The sequence below is a fragment of the Pseudopodoces humilis genome, chromosome 3, assembly GCF_049639895.1.
Source record: "Pseudopodoces humilis isolate 2021_Gansu_Grassland_sample_001 chromosome 3, ASM4963989v1, whole genome shotgun sequence".
Taxonomy (NCBI): domain Eukaryota; kingdom Metazoa; phylum Chordata; class Aves; order Passeriformes; family Paridae; genus Pseudopodoces; species Pseudopodoces humilis.
In genome coordinates, this window is record NC_142202.1 from 66,983,759 (window position 1) to 67,005,400 (window position 21,642).

Consider the following 21,642-nt stretch of genomic DNA (forward strand, 5'->3'; position numbering starts at 1 on the left):
ATGATAAGATCAGCTTGCAAGGTTCACTGACAATGTGGAAGGAATGATCTTATATCATTCTACAGACAAGGAAAACACCTTGTTAGGACAAGAGAAAATGACCTCAGGTTGTGCCAGGGGAGGTTTAGATTGTATATTATGGAAAATCCTTTGTGGAAAAGGCTGTCAGGCATTGGAATGGGCTCCCCAGAGAACTGGCAGAGTCAGTTGCTAAAAGATGTGTAGAGGTGGCACATAGGGACATGGCATAGTGGTGGACTTGGCAGTGCTGCACTGACAGCTGGACTCCATGATCTTAAGTCTCTTCTGACATAAATTGTTCGGTAGCTCAGTGATTCATTGATTCTATGTTCTCTACAACAAGGCTACGCTCACACAACTCTGTAAATAGCTAACCAAAATATTGATGACAAAAAAAATCTTTGCCTGAAATGATCAGTAGCTGCATGAACAGTGACAATGGCAGATACAACAGAAATTGTACAAGAACTAGGGTATACCTAGTAAAACAACTGTTTTCCATAGATCTTACTTTAAAAAATTATCCATCTCTGGATTGAGACAGCAGCAAGAACTGAACAACAACAGGTAATTCTTACACAAATGCACCTTCCTCTGGAACAGCTGGGCAAATCTCCCAATCAGAGATTTTTGAAACTAAATTGGACATTTCATCAAAAAGCAATTGTTAGAATAAAGTCTGCATGGAAAAAACACAAGATAACATGTCACTTTAATCTTTCCCTCCTAGAGTATGACTCAATTGAATTAAAATTTTCCTGGACTTTTGCAAATCTATTTCCTATAGGAATGTATTTGATGGTCCTCAGCAATTTGGTTCCTAGGCCTGCTAAAGACAGGAGAAATTTATTTCAGTTTCGCAGTAGTACTGCAAAATCATAGCCTTGTTTTTTTCCAAAAGGACCTGTTTTAAATATATTAATGTTTATATGATGAATAAAAATACCTGATGCCAATAAACCAAGCAATCATCTGTATAAAAGTTAGTGTCAGGCAACACAAGATGAATCTTTCACTAAATCCATTTCAAAAAATGATAGAAGTGTTGTAGTACCTGGTAATCATTATGTAACTTCTCGAGGCAAGAAATTAGCGGAGATTTTGATGAAGAGCCCATTTATTTTTCTTACTTCCATCTGTCCCATCCCCTAGATAATCTGATCTCAGTACAGGTCCAAGGTGTTTAGCCCATTTTTAATCCTCTCTCAGGATCATGAGTCCCAAGGGCTGCATCCACACTGGTAAGACAGTGCCAGGATAGAGGCTGAAACACTGTCCTGGGTTATTCACTAACAGAGAGCATTCTTCTTGACGTGCACTTGGGTTCATGCCACCTAGAATTCCCTAACCCAATGTTACAGCGTCATTCAGGAGGCTGTAAGTGAAATAGCTGTGCTCACCCTGTTTTAAAGGGTATTTAGCCTTTGGGTTGCAAACTTCTTTTAAGGCCAAAGAGCAGGATATAGAACAGGCTATGGACTTCTTAATTTACCAGTCCCAATGTAGTGTTGGATACTGCAATAGCAATGCCGCTTCATGGCTTTAACACCTCTTGAAACCAAGTGCATTCTTCCTTGTAGTGTTACCACATGATGGAATATTAGTTTTTAGCTTGAAGAAATTGTGCCTCCAGTGACACATCTGGTTGTGTGTGTGACTACTCTGGGTATATACTGGGAGAAATGCTTATGTAAAACAAGCAAGCATGTGCACCTTTTAGTGGAAAATCCATCTCTCTTAAATTGTTTCTCCAGAGGGCTATTTAAAATGGTTTTTAGCAGCATAAAGATGCAATACTGTGCTCAGTAATTCTTACTACTCTTTGTGGCAGGAAAATTGTTCTCCTAATCTCATACTCCTGAGTAACATAAAAAAAATAAAGCTATTGATATTAGTTCCTGGACTCTGAAGAGATGCCACTGCAATTTTCTCTCTATACTATCGAAACTTGTTCATCAGCATTAGACTTTTAATTGTTGCAAACCAATACAGAATTCAGTTAATTGTGTCTTTTAAAAACTCTTTTTCTGCATAAAAGTAGGTTTAAATATTACCCCAATATGTTTCCCTTATAGATGTTTACATTTCTGGGTGTGTATGCTGGGATGTTTGTTATCCTTATTTTGCTTTTTAAGTTTTACTTGAGATCAAAGGACTTAGATATCACAACAGACACAGGATGTGCAACATTCATTGGTACCTTTGCATGTCCTTACCAATTGATGTCCCTGCCTGTAACACTCATGGCCCTGCTCACCACTGTGTGCCTGGGCCAGGATTACAAATATAAATAGGCAGGCACTTGCACACTGGTGCTGTGCCAGCCTGGCTGGGGAGGAACAAGTGGCAGACACCAGTGATGAGAACCAGACACCCAGGTCACAAAACTGTCCAATGTCCAACGTTGCCTAAAGTGCCTGTGGCTTCACACAGAGCATTCCAGTTTTTTACACCAATGTAACACAAAATTTGAACGATGACATTCATTTAATGACAGCAAAGAATGGAAAAGAGGACGTTCTCCAAATACTTTTCTTCTAGCTGTATCTTGACTGCCCTTGAATTCCATGGTCTCAGGATCAGAGTTGTTGCAATTCTGAACTTCAGACAAAGCCAAAGCAGAGAATGAGTCATGAGCAGAATTTTGTCCTGGGTTCTCTGATGTTCCCATTGAGGCCAGAATTTCTCAGCCCTATGGAGGTTTCATTTCAATCCACATCCACGTTTGTGCTGTTGTGTGGAATTAGTCTGGTTGAGGCAGGGGAATGCTTTTTCATTGCATTTCACCATTAATGAATACAAAACCTGATCTGATTAATAACCAGTGTGTTGCAAGCCCCAGCCGACTCAGGAATAAATGATTAGCCAATGGATCTTGCTGTCAAAAGAAATGATTGAGGACACAAACTGAATAGGATTAAATTTGACACCAGAATTTTAAATAATGAAAGCAGAAAAGTACCATATCCTGAGCACAACCCAATCACTGACTGAGAGGGTCAGGAACTAATTTCTCCATTAAGCATGCTCATTAACAAATGAACATTTTGATCATACTTCACCACATTGTTTCTTAATAATTTTGTGCCATTCAATTGCAAGGAGAGGGAGAAGTAGGGAGAAGAAAAGAGCTGGCAGACTATTCTCTCCCATGGAAACTGCTAGGAATAATTTGCTCAGGTTCTCTCAGCATAGAGGTAAAGAACAGTCATGAGAAAGGGGGTCTGACCCTGTGTGCCAGAGGCAGCAGAGTTAGCACTCGGTCAGGCACACCTTATGAAGGGACAATGGCATCAGGGAAAAGGAAGCACCAGGGACAGGTTTTATTGGGCACTTTGGACACTGGTCCAAACTTGGGCTGAATTTTCCAACCTGCCCAGAGAACAGCTCTACCCTGACCACAGAAAGACAATCACTACCTAGGCACGCTGTCAGTTTGGCTTAGTCTGATAATATCTCTCTTCTTAATGACAATTTCTGGGATTTTTAACAATGTAATTTTGATAATCCCAATTCATGTACACCTAAAGAGATTTGCTGCTTAACAGCTATGGAACTTTTGTGTATGTAAACAGGTGTAAAAAAACCTCAGAAAACCAATTGATTATATTTTTTGTGTGTCATATCAGCCTTTAATCTCTGATTTCAGAAAATGTGATATGAAACAATTGGACAACCTGTAGTGGAGTATTGTATTGGAAATCAGCCTAAGTATGGAATTGGGACTGGTCTTTTGCAACTATTGGACCAAATACATTGTTGCAAATGTTTTACACCAATTAGCAATTCATTCGAAGAGTTGTGTCACGGACAGAAATCATTTGCCTCCATGAATGATCATAAGGTGTTAAAAAAATTTAATATTTGAATCCTGGAAGTAAATCCTGGAGTTTCATCCCCAAAAGAGAATTATCTTTTGCAGATTGCATGCCAAGCTTTTTCTGCGTTATTATCACAGATGGTGAAAAATTCCCATGGCCTTATAGTCATGTTCTTTTTCATCCCAAATGGAGTCCTTTGTGAAATACCAGCATGACTGCATATGTTTGAACTCTGACTGTCCACTTAAACGTATGCTGCACTTCAGTGGTGTGGTCTCTTGGAGGGAGTGCTAAGCTCTTTTACAGGAGGTTTAGAACAATTTGTTTTCACCCCAAGGCCACTGAAACCCTGCCTAGCATTATCTGTGCCAGACTATACTGCTGAACTGGAACAGTCAGAGCTGAAACACAGTCTGTGCTGCTCTTCTTAATCTAATAGAGCTGCAAGATTCACAAAAGCAAGTCTACTCTATCCTCTACACCCAGATCCGTGTATCCATCACTTCCCTCAGCTCTCCCCAGTGACCTTTCAGCTCCAGAGTTAGGGATTTTCTCACAGGTCTTGTGGAAAATGAGGCATGGCTGGCTCTGTGATCTCTTGGTTATTGGTCTGATGAAGGAACTCAGACAAGATGCTTCAACTCCATCTCCCTTCCACGTGTGCCTCTATACAATGGGGAAATGATAATGGTGAGGTTCTCTATCTTGGTGTAAAATCTTCAGTGGTATTCTCAGTAATTAGGATGAGCCTATTTAATTGACAGGAAAATCAGATTTAAGGTTATCCAAGTGACCTTTCCTCTTAGACCTCAGATTTTCTTATGATTATATGAACTGCTATATAGTGCCCATTTTTACTTGGTGTAGTAGGTATTCAGAATAAATTTTGAAAGTACAGAGTATCAGAGATCTACAAAAGAAATCAGGAGCTGCAAGTACTCTTATGGTGGGTGTGAAATTTTATATCTGCTGCAAGTTTGGGGATGAAAGTACTGCTCATGTTTTGTAGCTAAGTAGTCGGTGAATTTTAGAAGAGGTGTAGGGGCAGCTGGGCAGCCTGACTGGTGTCAACACTGTTTGTCATCTGATAGGGACAGAGCTGACTTCCCAGCAGTCCTGCCCTCATCCTTCACCCTTCTGCTGTTCCATGGACATAGCCGCTGTGGCTGTGCACCGCCTACGTTCATAGCTTCTGGGCAACAGCCCATCACACCATACAGGGTAATTTACCTCACTTCCCACTGGTGGAGAAGTATAGATCAGCTGGAGCATGCCTGTGGACTTGGCATTTAATGGGCTTTTTGGTGAGTAGTAATACAAGCCTTATGTATCTGGTACTGGTACATGGAGTACAAACCATAATAAAATGGATCCGTTCCACAAGAAATACAATTTTATGCTTCCTAATTGAGCAATTAATTTCGTTTTGCCTACTATTTCACAAATGTCAGGGAAGGAAGTTGAGAGCAAGTGGTTGCTGTATTTGCATCAGGAACTGAGGGCTGAAGAGTTGTGCAAAATTGGTAGTATACAGAATTGATTTCCAGATTAATGTTTGGCTGGATTTGAATAGAGAGTTAATTTTACTTTTTCGTTTTCTGATTTGATTGAATCCCCTCCCAAAAGAATAGGAATACAGATTTAAAGTCTTGTCTTGTTTGACTGATCTCTGTGAGTGTCCTTGAAAGTCCTTCTTTATTCTATGATTGAAAGTCCTTCTTTATTCTATGACTGTACTCTTTTCCACTGGGCAATACTTATTGTCCTGTAACTCTAAACTAGTAAGAGACAAATGTCAAGAAAACTTGGATGTTTAGATCAAAATTGATTTGCATGTCTAAGACAACAACTATTTCATACAGGTGTGGGCCAGTCTATGGAAATTTTGAAAAGTTAATAAAAAGAAAAATCTGTCTAAAATATTCACAGTGTGTTTCATCCAAGTAATACTAATTTTATCCACCTGAAACCATGGCAAATGTCTAGTAGTCCTTTATTCTATATTATTTTAATACTACATGTATCTGTGTATAGAAAATTAGAGATCTAATCCAGGAAAGCTCAGAGAAGAAGAGACAACATTTTGCTTGGTGTTACATCAGTTCCACACTACTGAGGATTCCATTTTATTTAGGGAAAATCCCCATGGAAGCAATGAAGGCAGTCAACGAGTTGCTTTACACAAGTGGGAAGACTCTGATCATGCGTGTCTAAAATGTGCCATAGAAAAGACATGATTGCCCATTTTATGGCATGTTGGACTTCACAGAGTCTGCTTCTAGCAAAGAACATTTCTAAGGAATCACATCCAATAAATGAATCCTCCAGGCTCTTGTTTTCAATGTTGTGTGCACTTCTTTGGTGTGAAAAATTCTGTCGAGGCTTCGTGAGCTAAAAATTCTCTGAGGTGGTGTGCTGAAACAAAACTGATAATGTTCTACCTCCAGGGCATCTGTACTCCCTCTCTTCTATATTCAAAAATCAATATGTTATGATGTGGTTTTAGAAGGCCCACTGTAAGCAAGTGGCTATTAAAATGGCATTAATGGTGCCTGAGGCAAATTGGTATTTGTTAAGCGAATGGATAGTATTATTTGCATGACATATGCCTGGCATCTGAGTAACAGCCATCAGTATCTGTGAGGCAGAAGGTGCCTACTTCATGGGTCACTTCTCTGGTGAAATATATAGAGAGTTAAATTGAAACTAAATAATTGCTGAACCCAGTGCAGTTTGGAGAAACTACTTGGTTCCTACACCTTCGTGTAACCCTGAGACTGAAAGAAAAGTTGCATTTAGCTGAGGGGGCCTAGTGAACAAAAGGTAATGAGGGTGCCTTCATCACGCAAATAAAAACATGAGACAGCATCGCACCTGTGGTGTGATAAAGTGCCCGGTATGTGTGTGTCAGTGGCTCCACAGGCTGTGTTCTGTGTGTTTTGAAATTAAATCTTTCTTCCTCCTATTGACTTCTTGCCCTCTGGTACATTGAGTTGGCTGCTTGAGACGCTTTCACTAAGTACAAAGTCAATTGACTGTAAGTAGGGATGAAGAAAATGTTGTGTGATTAATATTACAGTTCAAGCTCCTCTGATCAGTCACAGAAAGAGCAGTCAAATAAACTCAACTTCATCTCAGAGAATCACACACTCTTAATGGTGGAGAGTCTGCCTGGAGCCCAAAAGGGAAAAACAAGCCACTTGAGGCAAATCTCTCTTCTTTTACATAGAACAAACCAGTTGAGCAGTGTTAAAAGCTGCTTATTGATTTGTGCCCAGTCTGAAAGCAATGCAGTGATGTAAATGAAAACGTGTCAAGAGTCAATATTGATTTTTTTTCTTTTTCTTCTTCTCTTTTTTTGAAGCAAGGCCACCCCACTTGGGAAATGCTGTTACCTATACCACTAGGCTTGTCAGTAAGTGAAGTAAGATCCTTTTCCACAAGACTACATATGTCCAGACATCAAATTTACTTCTTTTTCTGAGGTAATATGGACAGCATGCTGAGAGCAGCTATGTTGACAGAACTTGTTTTCTTGCGAAAATTGTTAGGTGGAGAAGAAGAAATGACAGAGAAGAAATCAAATCTTAGAGAAGATAAATTTGCTGGGCTGAGCTTGCAGTCTAATACTTGCATAGTAGACCAATTTTTTTGGTTTTAAATCTTTGCTTGCAATAGATTTGTGTAGCAATATAAATTATACTAAGTGAGAGCCAAGGACAAGGAAAGGGTAGAAAGGGAATCCTGTTGTCCCTAGAGGGGTGTGCCCTCAGCTGGAGGAAACCTGGAAAGAGTTTCCCTTTAGAAAGAGGGCGTTTGCAGATAGTCTCTCTTTCAGGTGAAGGCTATCAGAAGAGAAATGGGTGATCCCTGAAGGATAGTCCACATACATTATTTGTTAACTTCACACCATGCTTAGTGAGGTATATACAAAGCAGTTTAAGAAAATACAGCCAACAGTTGCCTATGTTTTCTCCCCTGAAGAGTCAGATGCAAACTGTAATAACTGATGTGCTCAAAATGAGTGCTATAGCTTTTTCTATATTAGATTAAAATCTGAAATCAGGCTCTTTCAAGTAAGATTTCTACCTTGTTAACTCTTAGCAAATAATATTCTTCCAGGTCTTTGATAAAAGCTCCTTCTCTGTAGCCAAGATAATCTTTTTTCAATCTGTGCCACAGAATCTGGCAACTAATTGCTTACACCTCAATTAGAGGTGACAAGAGGACGTGGCAGACAGCCCATTGCAGCTCTGATCTTCTAAGAACGAACAGCTATCCACAAGGGAGGGTCATATTTAGTGTGGAGACAGGCTTGTGAGATTTTTTTTACTTTATTGGCACTTTTAAGGGTTTTGGATACTTCCTCAGCTCCTAGCTTTTCTTCCTGGGCAGAAGAAACATGCTTCGTTTATGACAGTGGCTCTCTTCATTCATCATCTCTGCTTGCCTCTTTCCATGAAAAAGAAATATTTCTCCTGTCTCTAGATAAACCCACAAGAAATCATCACCTCAACTATCGTCTTCCTGGGGTGACAAAAGAACTATTTCAAACTTAAAATAAATAGAGAAATTAAATTCTAACTTGGAGAAGAAACCAGATTAAGTATCATAGATGTAAAATGGCAGTCTTCCATCTACTGGCAGAAAAAGGTGCCCAAAACTAACTGGTGGCAAATCAAAAGTGCAACTTCTAACATATTGTGTGGAAATGATCTTATCAATTTCATGTTGCTGAGGTTCAGGTGATTAAAATAGAAGTTCGCTTTTAAGACTCCAACAAATTGAATTAGGGCTTCTATTAAAGGCTGCAACTGTTATAAATGTTATAATAGGATGTCTGGGCAGATGAACTGAAAGTTGTTTAGTGAGAGATGTACACATGGCTCACACTTTATTTTTCATCATCTCAGACAGGTTTTTGATCCTTTTATTTGCTTTTTCCTTTTCTTTTTTTTAACATTTTGTTGCCAAACAGAATAAGAACCATCATGCAGTCATTTTTTTGTTTGTTTTTTGAAGAAACACAAGGGTAATAACATCTTCTTTATAAACTAGATGTAATTTGTCACACATCTGGAAAGTAAGGCAATACTGATGTTGCTCATGCATTCTGCCTGCTTTGTCAGGCAGCTTGCTTTCAGTTTTGTGTTATAACCATTCAGATTTATTATTATTAAAATTCAGGCAGAGGGAGACAGACTGAAGAAGACATAAAAGTATTCCACTGTTCTGCTATGTTCTGTACATAATGTGCAGAGATAGTCACTCAGTGGAATTCCAAAACAGAAGAAACTAATAAGAAATATGAAAGGCAAAAGACTTAAAAAGTGGATGCATTCTATCAATCTGTTTTAAAAATGTATGAATGAGAGTGATCTGGCAGTAACTACTTTCTAAACATTTCTCTTGTTTTACGATAATGTTGTTAAAATGATTTTATTTTGTCAACACCACAATTTCCAGTGCTGTCTCACACTTTTCTGTTCTGGGCACAACAACTGAATATGAGTGTCTTTGGCCAGCTTTGGAAACACCTACTTCTGTAAATTTTAAGAAATAAACAGGGGAGAGGCTGTAAGTTAAACCCTCCTAGGAGCTCTGGCATTTGAAAGATATGTTCTGAAATAAAGAGGATTTAGCTATCATCTCCTGGACTCCCAGCTCCCTGGTGTGGTGCCCCACCTTGGAATTGTGTAGGAAGCACACAGACTAATAAGTAATGAAATGAATGGGAAAGAAGCGTCTGCCTCTGGCCAGACAAATATCTCCTTTCTCTTGATATCCTTGACTGCAAACCCTGCCTTACAGATTGATGCCAAGCCCTCTTTCTATATTTTATGAATCAAACATAACGTTATTTCACATTTTTCCTTGATATTTCTTTCATTCTTTCATTCACCCAGTGTGAACAGAGGTTTGTGATTAATTGTTTGTTCTGGAGTAAGGACTTGAATCTTGCTAACCTAGCTGAGTGACCTACTTGTTGGCAGCAATAAACCACATGTTCTGAAGGCACCTCTCGAACCAGCATGACTAGAAAAATGGTAGAGTTCTGGCATCTCCTCCAACCCCTGGGAAGAGAAACCAGTCTAACACCAGTACAGCATAAAAGCAACAGTTGTAGCTGTGTTCGGCCTGAGCTTTCTGAGATGCTAAATGGCTTTTTGGGGTATTTGTCAAGACAGTGACCTGATCACACGATGACCTAACAGACACTCAGTACCAGAAGCTGCCCCAACGCAGACACAAGCTGCAGCAAACAAGGGAAGATCTCTTTTCCTGGGAGTCCTGCTGGTTCACCTAACCAGTCACCTGGAAGGTGAGGGCTCACACGCTTCACCAGGCAGGGCAGAGGGAAAAACTCACAGCAATCACTGGTTTAAATAGAAAGTAGTCTTTGAAGCAAAGAGCAGAAAACAGTCCTCTTTCCCAGCTGAGCGCCCAAATTGCTGCCCTATGGTTGTGCTCTGTCCTGCTCTCTGGTCCAAAAAATCCTTAATTATTTAATGTAAAGCAAAAGCACTTTCTCAGGAGCAGCACAAAGTGCTCTGTCCATCTCTCTGTCTCTGAGTACTGGCATATGCATGTGCATACATAAAGGCGCCGGCACACAGATGAAGAGGTTGCAATTCTCTTGGGAGGTAAGATATGTGAGTTTGAATCCTCTTAGGCTGGAGGGCAAGGGAGGATTAATTTTGTTTTGTTCATAGTCTTATACAAGAGGAGGATTTCAAAGGGGTTCTTGAAGGAGGGTTAGTAGAGTGACCTTGGGAGTGCTCTATTCTGGTAGTATTTTGTTAAACGCTAAATTGTTTAATGGGATACAGGGTGATAAATAGGGGAAAAGAGGAAAATCAATTTATCTCAAAACTATATTGGTTAAATTAATCATTTAAATGATCCCATCTAGGGGCTTTATAAGATGCACGCTTTTATGTGTAAGTCACTCGTCTTTTTTACAGATTAAATTATTTGAACATAACTATATGTTCCATTTCTCAACACAGGACACAGAGGGTAGACATGATAATAGCTTATCTGTTTTTTTTTTGGATGAATCTTTTTGAAATATCTTCAGTATGCAAAAAAAAGAGGAAATAATAGTATGGATGAAATAGTAGCTGTCCATTTTCTCTGAGAAATCTCTGTGACAAACAATATAAATAAATCTGCTGTTTATTTTCTTTGTTTCTTCAGGTGAGACATTCAGGGGTACATTCAGAGTGTAAAACAGTCTTTACATGAGTTTCAGAAAATACCATAATATGTGAATCACATTTTGGAGAAAAGAGAAAGAGGGGAAAAAACATTACTCATTTTCCTCTCTCTAACCCAACACTTTAACTTTCTTTAACAATTTCAAGGAGATGCTTCTGTCCTCTTGAATTCAACACACACTCCTTAGTCATGTACCTGGAAGAGGGAAGAATCTAAGTCCCATTCCTTCAGGAGTGTGACAGAGTGGGAAGAGGGAAAAGAAAGTCTCGTGTTTTGTTTAGAAGAAAAGGAGACAGATATATAGAAGTAAATATTGTGTGAATAGGAATATAGATCACACATTCAAAAGCCTTTCGAAATCCAGCCCTCCTTCCTTTTCCATCTACCCACCCCATGAAATTATTCTGGCTTTGATCCTGTCTCTCTCCCTCTCTGTTCAGGGGCACAGAAGTATGTAAGGGCACAGACCCTTAAAGGTATCAATTGACATTTCCTTTACTGCTTAACTCAGATCAGGAGAAGGATCTGTTTGAAAAATAATGGTTATGAAATGTATTTTTAATGTAACTCAGTACTTTTTGTGAGCGTTCATGACAAAAGAATTTAACCTACCTGATTACTTAGAAACAAGAGCAAATAAATGTAGGCTGGAAACAAGATAAAATGTGATTTCTAATTTATTGTAGTGCTTAGGAGGATATTTTAACTCAATTTGCCACACTCTCCATGATTACTGTAGACTTGTCAGTGAGAAAAACTCTTTGCAGTGAAATATCTGGATCCTTGCCCTTAAATGAAACAGTATTTTTTATGTCTTCTAATCAAGGATATTGTTTACAGGGCAGATAACTGTTAAGTCTTCTTTCCATTATTGACTACAGTACTTGTTTCCTTTTGTAACTGCATTTAGATGTGCTAAAACCTCTCTTGGCTGTTTCTCAGCTTCTCAGTGCCTTGTTCCAGTATGTGATTTCAGCTCAGTTATAGCAGAAGAGCTGAGTGTGGAGCTCAAGCTACTGGTCACCTATTCCAAATAGCTGTGGCAATTGCTTCTGCTGTTTGTTTTCTGCTCTGCAACAGAGCATCTAAACACACTTAGGGAATAGTGTATTATTGGATACGGGTATAAAGACTTCATCAGCCTAATGGAACAATTAACACAACTATTCGGCTGCTCTTGATCTGCATAATTTTGCCTCAAGATTAGAGTGATAAGGTGAAGATTAACACCTCTGGGTCAGTGGGGCTGATGAGACATGATTTATTAATCCTCAAAGAAAACCTTAATTGGACACTGGAGCACTCTCTTCTTCATTGTTAAACTCTGCCAATTCCCTGGATAGTTACAGGAGATGGTGAGGATGATAGACTTACTGTAATTAGATGCACCAAAACTAAAGTAATGATTTTTACCCCTGGGAACACCATGTGTTATTTTCTCCAAATAAATCAGTGCTGATATTTATGAACACCTGAGAAACATCCCCTACACATGGTCATTGACTATCCAAACATAACTTATAGAAGGGAGCTGCAGAACAGGATTCATAAGAACCCTTTGATTTAGAGGAACTGTCTTAAATCCTGGCCTTCAGAGTACAGAGAATTTACTGTGTGAGCAGGTTAATGATCAGGTTGATTTATCCTTATTTTTTTACCTACCATTGTTCATTCTTTCATCATGTTCTTTCCATTAAGAGGCACTGATTTATAGGAAGAAGCACTCCTCTAAGGAGTTTGGTAGCTTTTGAAACTAAGTCTCCGAAATACTTTTTTTTTTCCCAAAGAAATGTCTTTTTGCAGGCAGTATAATAAATAGGTTCATTATAATGCAGCACGCAGCTAAAAAGAGAAAAGTCCATAGGCATACAATTCTAGCTGCTGTACCTCAGGCTCTGGAAACGGAGCTTTGTGACTTGAGGATTCATTAAGACGCTTGGTGTAGTGCAACCCTGATGAAATAAGTTAGCAGTCTCATTAGGGGGTTGGAGCAATCATTTGGAAAAAAGCCTCCTTTGCTACATTTGTTTACTGTGTCACAGGAAGCATGTCCTCAGTCAACTGGGATAATCATTGTCAGCGTTTTACATAGTTACAAAGCAAGCTAATAAGCCAGATTGTCAAATTATGTCAATCATGTCTAAACATCAACAAACAAATTGCTCTATGCAGATGGGAAATTTGTGAGAAAGCTTAAATATTCAATTCAATGGGAACAGTGCACGCTGCGAGGTCATGGTTTAAGACTAATATCTGGAGGAAAGTGACTTTCCAGAATGTGGCTCTGAATCAAGATTTCTGTCTCTATGAAACTGTTTGGTGAGGCTTTTGACATTTAGGGCACTGACTGAGGAGGTACTTGTATCATTAAGCACTGCATCCTGCTTTTCCTACCCTGACACTCTACTCACCACACTATCACACTGGTATATTAGCTGTCTTACTCTTGCCTCTGCTGAAGTCCCCAGGTTTTATTGCAGCTTCACACCCAGACTGACTTCCCAAGGCTCTAGCCAAAGTAGAGATGAGAGCTAAGGAGTCAGAATTTTTTCTGCTATAAAAAGAAGAAAATTTTATGTATTGCTATTCATCCCTGTTGGCATGTGGAGTCAACTTTTAGCCCAGCAATCCTGATGTCAGCTTTCTGAGTGACAAGTGCTTTTGACACTTGTCATCTTCGCACCAGACACCACTCTAGGGGGGAAGGGCCCTGTTTGTGACTGGTAGTTGATGAGTGCTTGTGTGATTTCACCCCTGCCCAGGGTGATACCTAAGGGACAAAAGAATGAAGAGTTTAAAAATGCTATAAAGATTTCAGAGTGCTTAAATAGACTGAAGTGAAGATTGCACAAAAAAAAAAAAAAATAAGATAAAAAGTAAGATGTTAATCTGCAGAAAGAGCAAAAGATCTATTAAATTAATCAATAGGTCTTTTACAGTGGCAAATATGACTTAGTTAAAGAAAACAGAGTGAGTGCAAGAAGAATATAATGAGTTTTCCCCTTCTCCTAAAAGCAAGGAATGAGAAGAGCAGTTATTGACTGACAGGTATGTTTTTCAGAGAGGAAAATCACATTCTGGAGGGTGGGTCTTCTCGGAGCTGCACTGAAGTTACAGAGTGTCTGTGCCGTTGTGTCCCTCAGGAGCACGGCCTTCAACTCACAGCAGAGAGAGGTCACCTGGTTAAGAACACTGGAACATAACACACCAAAGCCAGTTTCTATCCTTCCTCCTATTTAGAAGGAAATAGCAAGAAGGACATATACATTGATTCTCTAGCAACTTTAACTGTGCTTTGGCAACGTAAAGAATAATGACAGGAAAATATAATGTAGATTGTAGACAGGGAGATCTATCCAGGGTCCCAAGTAATGTGACCTCTCTGTTATTGTACATACCAGTGTAAGACACTCTTTCCATTAGCTAACTCCCAAAGGGTTTGATATTGGTTCTGCCCAAGACATAAATTTGATTTTTCAGTCTCAATGAAATGTAGACATGTTTGTTTGGGGCTTCTTTACTAATATAAAGTGTCTTTAACTAAAATCTTTGTGTTCTGATATTGAAGCCCATGATTTTTATGGTTATTCCATATTGTTGAATGATTGGTTCAATGTTGACCTGTTTTTCCAAAGGCTCAGTCAGTGACATGCTTACCTGCATCACTGTTGTACGTCATATGGTATCTACTTCCTCTGATCCATGATCATTATCATTTGGGATTCCTTCATTCATCCTTCATAATACAGAGTGCTTAGTCCACATTTTATTTTTTCCTTACTAACCTTTTTTTGAAATACAGTCGTAATCTACCCAGAGTCCAGGAATTTGGAGGCTTAGGCTTTTGTAATAGCTTTCTTCTGCAGCATCAAAGATTTAACTCCAATATCATTAATTATACTATTGTAACTTCCCAAGAGTTTAATTGTCACAGTCTGAATCAAGGTGCTCCATAGACTGCCCCTCCTCCTAATTCTGAATGTTCATGGCCAATTGCAGTTAACTGCTATTCAACAACAATTCCCTGGAAGCTCAGCAAGAGGAAAGCCAGAAGCACTAAATTAACTCATATAACACACAGAAGGGATGGGGGTGAACAAACTCAACTGTATCATGCCCCATTTGGCTGGAGTGCTGATGTTATTGGTTTAAAACTTCACCAACCCTCTTGGCTCTTTAGCACCCATAAATGTTATGTTGGAGCCTGATTCTCCAAGAGAGGGAACCAGGGAAAACTTAATCTACCATTATGGAGAGGTGATGATATTTTCTTTTTCTTTCTTTTCTCGGTGTGAAGCAGCCTTGGCTGAGCAGGAATTTAGGAGGCCCACGGGGTCTGTATGTGCTAGCAGGCACAGAGGTTCATTTTAACTTCTGGCCTTTTGGGAGAGAACAAATACATAGAGCATCTTTCTTTCCACATAGCTTCATAATAAACTTCCAGAGGAACATGAGCTTGACAAATCTCACTGTAAAATTTTAATTAAAATAGATCTTCCATTTAGAAAGTCAATTCCACTTTGGAAAAAAAAGAAACCTTCTCAGTCCTGCTTGAATCTCAGTCCCCCTGCAAGCATCAGTAAGCTGTTGAGTCTTGTGAAAAAAACATACACAACCCAACTGATTGATTTTAAAATGCAATCAATTCGAAATCACAGCTGACTTTTTTATTGGAACTTAATTTGATCTGGAATGGGTTTGTGTCCTTGCCTACTATTAATTAGCAGTAATAATAGTCCTGTTCTATGGGAATTTGAAGCAGATCACCCTTCCTATAAGGCAGATGGTTGGTACAGCTCAAAGCTGTGACTCTGAGTCACAGCAGAGGTCTCAGCTCCATTACTCCTGTTAGCTGGCAAGGGAAGACTTTGGTGGAAGAAAATGGTTATCCTGAACAAAGGAAGAAGTTGTCTGTTCAAAGTTGCAACCTGAGAGACATTTCCAAGCAGGACAGGCTGCAGCATTCTCACAGTATCGCAGCTATCAAGGTTTGGATGCTGGGGCATTGCTGGGAAAAGTGTAGGAATGCAGCAAGATAGCGGCTAGAGCCTGCTCTAGAATTCCAGGTGTTAAACTGGTGTCGACCATGTGAACCACATTTCTATCTAAAGCATTAAGCCAGACCTTCCCTGGCCAAAAGCAAACTCAATTGCATTATCTTCTGTTCATTCAAGGGATAAGCCCTGCAGCTGTTCTTGTTGTGTAACATTTATATCTTTACAGAGTCTGCAATAACAGATATAACATTTGCAGAGCCTCTGTGTGCCAGGGCTGGCCCCTTCAGTGACCTTGGAAGGAGCAGGATGCACAGCCCTGTGCAGAGCCATCTCTCACTGACTGGAGACAGCTGGAGGGATGGCTTAATTTTCTTTCTTTTACACTTACACTGCAGACTAAATGCTAGTCATTTTATAGTAGTTCATTAATATTCAGCTTACAGACTTAATTTCAAAGCAAGTATTTGTTATTTTCATAGATTGACAAAAAACTGTTAACATTCCTAGAGATAAAAGAGATTGTTTTTCTTTTTTTTTTGTGCATCAAAGGGTATAAACACATTCGTACATTGGTTTCTCCAATAGACCTAGCTGTGTGTATTTAGGATAAGGATAAGGAGTGTGAATGTGCAGGGAGTGCTGGTGTCTTTTTAGTCAGCCCTGTTATTCACACAACAGTGTGAATAAAGCCTGAAGCTGGGCACTGTGTAAATTGATGTGGAATGGCACCTTTTGGGTTAAGTTAGGCAGAATGAGGCTTAGTGCCAGTTTTTATGTAGTACTAGCCTAAGGGTTCATACAGAAATCCATGACCTGCAGGCATAAATAGCACAGGGCCCTAGGGATCTCAAGGTGGGAAGGTGCAGGAAAACACCCTCTCGTGGGTCATACCGCTATGGTATATACCTGTATGGCTTGTCCCTGGAGGCCAAGGAGTGTGGCAGCAGTCTCACATCTTCTCAATAGGACAGGCTTCCTAGCAGGAAACTGGGGAGAAGCAGAGAGTAGCAGGGAGCAGTCACCTCATAGCACGGATCAGGACACCTGTACTTGCCTAAACACCTTGCTCCAGGAGTCACAGCAGGACCATGGGAATGGTTCCTCTGATACAGGGTGGTTTGATAAATCTGCTGCTGTTGATGTTATTTTAGCCTGTTTTCTGCAGGTAGGTTTAGCTGGTGAGGGCACTGAAACAGCACCTGTCAGAGAAAAAAAAAGAAAAAATACTTCTACAAACACAAAGAGGAAGGACAACATGGAAAGCAAGGTTTTCTGCATAGATTAAATTTCACCTCCATGGTACCTTTTCTTACTTACTACATACATCTGTTTTATAAAACAGAATTTAGTAACTTCCTTACCTCACCTAATACAACATCAAGACATCTACAACACACTCTGTTAGGCAACTATTAAATAAAAAGCATTAGAACTTGGAGGTAAGAGGTGTTTTATCTCATTGTGCACTCTCCAGAAGTCTGGTTGTATTGATAATAACAGCATGGACACTGACGTCATCACACCTCCATTTATTCTTAACTGCGATCTGTACCACACAGCTACTAAATATGTTAAATTTAATCAAAAATAGAAAAGTGCCTGCCATTCTCAAGAATGAGAATTGCTCAAGAAAGTAATACAGGACATTGGTATATTAATGCACACAAACCCCACAAATATAGTTAGAATAAATAAGATAGTTAGCAGCAGGAGTGATCATAGAGTTATGAGAGAAGCATCTTCAAAGACTGAAGGATTAAAGTGAACCTGCAGATAGGACAGAAATTTGAAAGACATCAGTGACTTAATCCATAGCTGACATTAGCAAAATAGAGCTAGGTAATACTACAATATTGTTTCCTTATTCTAGTCTGTGATCTTGTATTTGCAGAAAATGGGGCCCATTGCAGAGATGCCAGGAGGCAAATTGTTTGCATGAGTGGCAGTCAGCACAGGGGAAGGAGTTGTGGCACTGCCATCCATCCTCCATCCTGACAGGGGCCTCAGGTGGCAATGTGCCACTGCCCTGAAGCACAGGCAGCTCCATGACAGTGTCTCCCAGCCAGATGTTCAGTATGGTTACCACCTCACAGACTGTGCCTACTGACCAGATATCAGCAGGCCTTTTTGCATAAGGTGAACCACAGCTGGACACAAAACAACCATGAACCCACTCCCACTAGAATACCCTCCTTTTTTGCAAGAAGGCTTCAGCCAAGGAGCCCTGAGGAGGGGCAGGAAAGGGACACACTGCAGTGGAGCTTTCCAGCAGAGGTAAAATTATTTTGTAATTGAGTCTGTTCTTGTATCAAACAGTGAGGATAAAGTTTTCCACCAGGCTAAGCTATGATCTGGCTACAGTGCATTATCACGTTCTTTTGCATGTGAAGCTACCTATATAAATTGTTAAATGGAAATCTTCCAGGTAGCCTGGTAGCCTGCTACCTGGTAATTATATCAGCAGGGCAGGGTGAGAGATGGCAGGAAAGAATGTAAGTGTGTTATGGGAGTAACAAAGGAGGAAGTCAATTATAACAAACGTTTGCTTAAAAACAGATTGTACATTTGGGTGTGGAAAAGGACTAGTCTGTTTTACACATGGTAAGGAGAAGTAATTGAGAAGGTGTTCCATTGAGATATTATTGCAATTGGGAAGTTATGAGACAGCTTCAAAAATTAACTTGAAGGTTACAGATTTAAAATATATAATAAAAGATCCTTCTCTGAATTTAACCAGCAAAGCACATATAAGCTCTGATGGTAAATTTATGATGTTGAAGAATTTATTTCCAACTCCTTCCTCCATGAGAGAGAGACAGAGACAGACAGAGAAGAAAATAGAAATATTTCTCAAATTAATTTATTTGCATCCTCCTGTGAAATGGTGGGATGAAAACAATAATTAGGATTCAAGGTCAAAATGAAATTTTGTTCACATCTCAGTCCTTCTCACATCATTTTACAGAATGAGAGCTGAACAGAGGAAGAATGAACTGATTTCTTTTAAGTTTAGTCATTGCAAATGCAAAATGAATATCATTCCGCAGATATGGTGCCAGAGGACAACACAAGCTAACAAAATAATGGTAGTCCAAATAAATAATTTATGCACCATATCAAAAACTGAATGAGATAAAGACACAGAGAGCACATTTGAAAATTTGGAAATTGCTCAAAGCTTTTCCTCCAGTGTCTCCCAAGAGAATGAGCATGGAGCACTAATAAATTCTGTGACTGTGTATAATTCATAAACTTTCCCTCATTTTTTGATTTTCAGTGCTTGCAGTTTATAGCTAACAAAGGAACAGAGTGGAAAAATCCTGGTGAGAGTTGAGAGGAGAACATAAACCAGCTGATTCCTCCACTTAGTCTATTCATAAAGGGCATCTGTTCTCATCCCAAACTGCACATATATCTGCTATTAAACTTAGTACATTGAGAACAGAAAAAAAGCCTTCTACTCATATCCTTATGTCTACTTTATATTTATATTTTTATGACAGTGATTGCAATGTGAGATTATAACACAAAAAGCCATTTCCAGGTGATTTGTATTAAAATTATTCTGTTGTGGCTGTTGGTTAATGTTCAGACTGGATTTCTTAGGGATTCATTCAATGGCAGCAGAGCAAAATGAGAGCAAACTAGTGAATGCTATCAGAAGGCAGTGGGGTGTTTCTGGATGAATTACATGGAATGAAACCTCCCCCATACACAGCCACATTGGAAAGACATTTCTAAGCTAAAGAAATCTAAAAATTACATTCAGATAAAATTTGCCTTGAAATTATTTTGATGGTCACAGCCATGTGAAGATGCATTCTGAAGAGACATGGTGGGCAAAAGGGCTGTTTTCAGCTCTGCATGTCAGCAATTTGTAACATAATTTCTGTCACAGCACAATTCAGTTGTGCAAAAAAATATTTTTTTCTATAAAATTCTTTAGAGTTTTAATTTTTTAACTAAAAACAGAGGACAGTGTCCTGTGGCTCCCTGAGGGAAACCCTCTGTCTCCTGCCCCGGGTGCACAAGCAGAGCCCAGCACATTTCTCAGCTTCACGATAAGTTTCAAGCTGCTGGGAGGCTGAGAGGGCCCCCAGCCTCTGCTGCCATATGTCAGAGCAAGCAGAGTCTGGTCTGAGCTGTTACAGCAGAAGCCAGTGGAACACCAGAGCAGGAATTTCCACATGGCTTCCCACCACCCCAAACACGTAAAGAAACCACACAGTGCTCTCAGGGCATCGCTGCAGATCTGTTGTCCTGGGTGGGTAAATGAAAAAGGTCACGACCATCAGCAAGCTACAGAAGTGACTGAGGGGCAGCTGCCCTTTGGTGATCCCCTGTGCTCTGAGCCCGACAAAAGAGATCCATTCCCCCAGTTCCTCCCTGCCCTGTCTCTGAGAGCCTGTTGAGTGTTATGTGAATATTGTTTACTTCATTAATTTCCTCCTGCCATCAATTGATGGATAAATTATTCATAAGTAAATTTATAAATTATTCTACCACTTCTATTGATGATTGAATAATATTGACCAAATGAATTATTCACTCTTCTTTTGCCCCACCAAGTGACAAATAAATTATTTGTGAGTATTGTTTTCTTCATTATTAGATCAACTCTTCCATCTGTTGAGACATTCATAAGATGTCACTCACTCTGATAGCGATACAATTTGTAAGCAGGACCCTTTAAGAACTATGTTTTCATGGACAAACAGAACTAGTTTAACTTTATGGTATATTTATGTAACAGTTGGTTTAAATACAGGGTCCTTTAGAGCATGAGGAAATGTTTTGTATGTTTCACAGCCAAATAAACAAAATGCTGAGATATTCTTCCATTGATTTTCACCCAACCAAGATATTTTTTAATTGTGCAGTTTATTTTACAGTTTTCCATATTTGGACTTAATAGTCAGGGTTGAGGCTGCAGCCATCCCTTGATCCCAAAAGGTATCAGGTTGTAGGTTCTGTAAATGAGCATCAGGAGCAAAGCCAAACCAGAAATACCTTGTAATTACCATTACAAATGTGAACTGCATAGGTCAGTTATTTCAAGCTCCTGGATAAAGTACATGAGTTTTCCATCTAGTTAAATCCATGCCTTCTGTCTCTTTCACTGATTCACCAGTAACTGTGTGGCAAACAAGTGTCAGCCTCTTCTAGTGGCAGCATTTCTAGCATATTTTACTACGTAGGCAAAATATGTCTATATCTAAAAATACAGACAGTCCATGTGGTTATGATGGGTAAGGGGAAAAAATTAAATTAATTTTAAAAAATATATTTCTAGGAAAGTGATAGTAAGTCACAAGCATCCACAAAGAAAGGATTGGTTCCTCTTTAATCCATGAAGCCCAAGTAAGATTAAGTTCACCAAGATAGTCAAGCTGCACAAGCATGAAATCAATATAAGGATCAAGTGGCTCAGAAAAGACAGAGAGGGAAGTCATCTCATGCCAGCAGAAGAGCAGCCCTTTAATAATTTTCCAGGCATGAGTACCAGTGAAGACCAGAAGCACAAACCTCTGTGCTGGCATTTGCTTTACTCCAAGACCTACCAGTAAAGTATGTGCAAAGAT

General features: G+C 39.4%; 1 protein-coding gene and 1 long non-coding RNA gene across 2 annotated transcripts in view; both read left to right on the top strand.

Annotated features, from left to right (window-relative positions):
• The window catches only part of HS3ST5 (heparan sulfate-glucosamine 3-sulfotransferase 5), a 92,323-nt gene that overhangs the window by 55,488 nt on the left and 15,193 nt on the right, over positions 1-21,642 (top strand). The window lies entirely within an intron of this gene.
• LOC148184671 (uncharacterized) lies at positions 4,995-6,184 on the top strand. Its single transcript, XR_015772092.1, has 2 exons — positions 4,995-5,146; positions 5,977-6,184. It is a non-coding gene; the product is annotated as an uncharacterized LOC148184671 (long non-coding RNA).